Here is a 6,000-nt window from a genome sequence, read left to right on the forward strand (position 1 = left end):
ATGGCCCTCGCTCGATTTTGGCATATAGAGATGGCGCCAATTTTACTCAAAAGATGGAGCCCTCTTTTTGATCTTGAAAAAGAGGAGATCAGAGTAGAGCCTCTCTAGGTAATGTTTCCAAGACTACCTGTGCAGTATTGATTAGAAGAGGTGTTCATCAAAGCAGGGAATACCTTAGGTACATTTCTGGATTATGACAAATCCATTGTCCAATCCAAAAACCAAACATTGGCTCGTACCTTAGCACACCCAGACACTCGGGAGGGCCTGGAAGAAAGGATTACTCTGCAATGGAATAATTTCTCCTCGGTATAGATCTTAGAATATGAGGGAGTTCCATTTAGATGCTGCAGATGTCACAAGGTTGGGCACCTATTCAAAGAGTGCCCTATGGTAGTGAAAGCCCAGGAGACAACAATACGGCAAGAAGCTGGCATTAACAAGGGTACTCCTATCATCAGTAGAAACCATATAGAGGCCGACCCACAACTACCTCAGAAGGAGACCCCATCCAAGTAGGTGCAGCATGAAGCTAGAACATCTTTGGGTCCTCCATCCCCTTGTCTGACTCGAGCTCAGGAAACTGTAGAAGTGGCTCGTTCAGTGGGTACTCCTCTTCCCTCATCCCCTACTCTATCTTATGTTAATTCATTTAATGCACAACATATGCATAATGCAGAGATCTTGCATGGTATCATCCCCCCTCCATCCATCCCCTGTTCACCTCTCCCTCAACACTTGGTTGATTCTACCACCTCCCACCCCCCATCACCCACCCAGTGAAATCCCCCTCTCTCCCTCCATCTCCCTTGGTACCCTCTCATCCCTATAACCTTCATTAATGAACTCCCATTGGGGACTCTCAACCTTACACTGACCTTGGTCTAACTCTACCTGCATCCTCCGCTAAAGCACTTAGAGGGTGTAAATAATACCTCTCTCATGCGATCATCCGTGCTAGAGCAGAGGTGATATCGGGTAGACAATCCTCTTTATATTGGGTTCTTAGAGAAAAGCAAACCCTAGACATGGTTCCCCCATCAAATGCCACTCTTTTAACTGTAGGGGCTTGGCTAGTTCTCCCAAAAACTAGTCCTTCGTAGACTCTTCATTGTGGAACTGATCAACTTAATCCTCATTCAAGAAACCCTAGGGGCAGCACATCATGTTTCTAAGATTTTGCAGCCTATTTTCCCTGGGTGGAATTTCACTGCATTGGATGCCATGGGACGTTCTGGTGGTTTGGCCATGAGATACAATCCCCGTTCCATAAAGCCTATTTAGACTTGGGGAGGAAATGGTTACATGGGCATTGATTTTTCTCAGCCGAATTGGGAATGGAATGTAGGGTCATGAATTTTTATGGGTGATGCTAAGGAAGGGAGGCCTTCTGTAACCGCCTCCTTAAACTATCCTTGTCCTCTACTAACAACATCATATTGGTAGGGGATCTTAACTTTTCTATCAGATTCAATGAGTCTTGGGGCTCATTGGCTCAGATCAATCCACTCTCAAATAGTATGGAAAATATTCTTGATCAGGCCCAGCTCACTAATGTCCCAATGATAAAGCCCCTACCTACTTCGAGGAATAGAAGGGTTGGGGAGGCTGCCCTCGCTAGGAGACTTGGCTGGTATGTCATCAAGAATAAGTTATTGCAGCATTTATGCTATTATAGGAAGTGGGTTGGGTTAGGAGTCATATCTGACCATTCACCTATCTACCTAGAAGTATCTAGTCCTTTAATCAAACCTCCAACCCCCTTCAAGTTCAACTCTGTATGGCCACAGAATCCCTCATACATTGAGTTGGTCACTAATTATTAGGCACAAAACCCACCCTATCAATATTATATATGGGTTGAAGGCTTTAATCAAAACCTTCTACAACGCAAGAAGCTCACTATTAAGTGGGTTAAAGAAAAACATCAGAAGGATAACCATATTCTCTCATCTATGAGATCCACCCTGGAGGACATTACCGATGACAACAATAGGGGATTTATGGGTGCTACAGACAAATCCTATCTGATTGAACTAGAAGAAAAAAGAGAAAAGATTTTGAAGGAACGAGAGGAAACTTGGAGACTAAAGATTCATGCTATCTGGCTCAAAGTAGGGGATGAAATTACTAGGTACTTCCAAAACTTTTCCAAAGGAAGAAAATCCCCCAATACCATTTGGAAACTGCCCACTCCTGAAGGAGGAACTGCTAAAACCTTTGACCAACTCTCATAGCTAGTAATATCACACTTCCAATAGCTCTTCAAGGAACCTCCTGTCTCTAATCTGGCTAAGATCATCCGTGTAGTAGGGAACTTGCCTAGATTTGTCAACTAGGATATAGAAGATGAGATCACTCCACCTATCACCAAAAACAAACTGGAAGGGACTCTCAAATGGTTCCAAAAAGTCAAAAGACCTGGGCCGAGTGGCTAGCCTATTGAATTTTGCTTAGATTTCTTTGAAATCATTAGCAATGATCTTCTCAGTGTGGTTGAAGAGTGTAGGATAATTGGGAGGATGTATGAGGCCATCAATACCACGTTCATTGTTCTTATCCTGAAATCGGATTCCCCAATCTCTTTCAATGATTTTTGTCCAATCTCTCTCTGCAATACCATCTACAAAATGATTTCTAATATCATAGAAAATCGACTTTTGACCGATCCTATACCATCACATCTCCCCCGTACAATTTTCTTTCCTCCATAATAGGCAGATCCATGAAGCCATTGGCACATCCCAAGAAGCCATACACTCTATAAAATATAAGTCTGTGAAAAGCATAACTCTCAAGATTGATCTCACCAAGGTGTTTGATCGTGTAAGTTGGCTCTTCATCAAGATGATTCTTCTCCACTTAGGCTTTCCTAATGATTTCATAAACTATATTGTCTATTGCATAAATACAGCCTCCTACAACATCATGATCGATAGCTCGACATCCCAGTTATTTCATGCTGACCGAGGCCTAAGGCTGGGTTGTCCCCTATCTCCACTTCTATTCATTTTAGTGATGGAATGTCTCAGTAGGCTCATTGCCTCAGCAAAGAGGGAGGGTATACTTAAAGGCCTGAGAATGAATGATTTGTACCACCTCACATAGCTACTCTTTGTAGATGGTGTTTTCATATTCCTAGATGGAAGCATTACGGACTGGGCCACCTTCCATAAGATTATCATCCTCTTTGAAAAATCCAATGGAATGATTGCGAATAATACCAAATCTACAATCACCCTGACCCATACTACCCCTCAAGAAGTCAAAGCAGCACAAACGTACTTTCATTATGTTAGGCCGCTATACCAATAGGTGTCATATGTCGTGATTGACTTAATGAGCTCTGTAATATGTTCATACCTTTTCTTGTTGCAAAGGTTTTCGATATTTTCGAAAAATTAAAAAATTTTAAAAAAATGTAAAGTGGGTATACCGTAAAAGAAAAATCAAAGGGTAAAAAGAATAAAGATGGTCAAAATGAAAGAAAATGAACCCAAAATAAAAAAGACCAGGAAAGTGTGCAAGTTTAAATGCCACTACTTTTTCATTTTCTGTAATAAACAATTATGTGTAGTTTTTTAATTATGACACAATTCATGAATACTCAAATGGTTTAACCTTGGCTCATTCATCTTTCAATTTCATGTTGTAGAAATAGAGAGTAAATATCTTACCAAAGAGTGTAATCTTGGTAGATAAATAGATAGGTAGAGTAAATAAAAAGGAGCTCAACAATTTAATCTAAGACCTTGGATGTAATAAGTGTAGATTTAGATAGAAATCATTATGTAAAAGAAAAGTATGTTGAAAAGGGTTTGCCAGTTCAAGTGCACCCCAATAAAGAAGAATGAATGCTAGGTTAAAGTAGGTAGGTTAGGTAGATGATGTTGCATAATTATGTGTGATGGATAATGTCTCTAGATGTGTTAATCTTTCATTTTTCATCATAAGGCAAAGGCATACACTACATTGAAGACATCACAAGAAAAGCAAAGTCACAATGATTAACTCCACTTCTCACTTTCCATAATCATTCACTAATTTCCCCTAAGCACTAAGGTATTTGCTAAATTGGAGGGGCTCAGAGAATTTTTCTGACTTCTAGAGGGACCGGACCCTTGACCCAATAATTTCAAAAGCTTACGTACTTCAAACCATCATTCATTCACTTTCATAAGTCGTTTCCTAAGTAAAATCCTATTTTACTTACGAAAAATACACAATATTACATAAAAACTCTTTTTTCCACTTAAGCCTAAGTTAAATGTACGCTCTGATGTTTTACTTCGCACTTTTTATTACATTGTTTCATATTAATTTCTAACTTATATTATACAACTCCCGAAGAATGTTCACCGTTCCCCGTATTATTAAATATATATAGAAATCCCCAAAATTCTACATCCCGTCCTAGGTTAAATATAACCATAATCAATGTTAAAATCATATTAATGGGTTAATCATTGACTCATTAAGAAACTAAATCTCCCGCTGCATTAGCAAGGAATTAATTAACCCTCACAGTTGTTGTTGGGAAAAGTATCCAATACGGAATGACCCTATCCCACTCTAAGGGTGATAGTACCTCAGCAACAATCAAAGCAAAGCTATCTAAGATTACTTCTTTATGAGATGTAAAAGAGGGGAGAAAGAGATCCACTAACCGATGTCTTCCGCTAATGATTGATCCAATCTTCTCTCCTTGCTACTTGCTCCCAGCTACTTGCTCTTTCATTGGCCCAGCTACACCAAGATCCTGCAAAATGGCAAGAGAGGGAAACTACAAGAAGCATACATCCATAATTGATTCAAGGATTAGAATAAATCAAATACACAAGTATAACAGTACACCATTGAGACACATGCATATAGAAGAACCTCAAATGCTTTATTAATGGAAGAAGTAAAGTTCAGGAAGTGATACAACCATAAGAGGCCCAATCCAGCATCACCTCCCAGCAGAAAGAAATCTCCTCTTCACCTCCTTCAAAGCAAATCACCCAATAGTTCTAAACTCAAACCAACAGCAATTCTTTACATTCACCAAATTCCAGCCTCCTTAGACCTCATGAGAGAGATCTATATATAGGAGTTTTGGAGAAAGGATGAGTCAGTTTGAGGCTGGCATGAAGCTGACTAGTGTCCTCTCTCACTTCAGTTATTCTTCAGTTCTTGAGTCCACTTGGAGGTTCTTGCTTCCACTTGTAGATCTAGACCCTCTTACTCATCACCAGTCGAATTCCCTGATCCAAGTGTCATTTTGGAAGCTTCCTGGGCATTGACACCTTGAGGAATGACTGTGCCACATGTCCCAATTCGCCCAACGCAGGTAGCCTTCTTTGCAATTGACATTAAGCGCAGGTAGACAGTGGAGCAGTTGACATTCAGCGCAGATGCTCAGTGGAGCAGCTGACATGATCCAGAATTGCCTTGTTTTTGAGTGTTTGCAGGTGGAGAACTGTTATTCAGTGCTGTGGTTTGCTGACCTTGTTCCTCTAGTGGTAGGAACAACATGTTTAGGGACTTTGGATCCCTTAGATTATGGAAATTTCATGCTTTATGCTGTAAGGCACAAAAATGTCTATAACAGTTGCCCCCTAAAGTATGAGGTCGTTCATCGGGTGAAATGCTTTATCAGGAGGATCCGAAGTTCATTCAATCGCTGAGAGGTGACCTGTAATAAAATACAATACAATACATTATTTTTCATTCTGCTTTCATGATCTAGCTGAGGTGGGCATTCCCATGCTCAGCTTTATAAATTCATTTTAGTACATAGAACAGACGATCGTCTGATGGTAGACTGATAATTCTCTGCTGAAATTATCATCCTTTGAGTAGGATGATCATCTGCTGAAATGATGTACATGTCAAATGTTTTTATATTTCCTGAATATTTATCGCAGCGCAGATGGATGAAACTAGATCCGGGGTCTTCAAACTCGTTCGATCTTCACTCTAAGTACAAGTCGATCAATGTGAGAATTGCGCTGAAGT

Source organism: Pinus tabuliformis, chromosome Q (genome assembly GCF_031772625.1).
Source record: "Pinus tabuliformis cultivar Carrire ecotype Pingquan chromosome Q, CPIR1, whole genome shotgun sequence".
In the NCBI taxonomy this organism is placed as follows: domain Eukaryota; kingdom Viridiplantae; phylum Streptophyta; class Pinopsida; order Pinales; family Pinaceae; genus Pinus; species Pinus tabuliformis.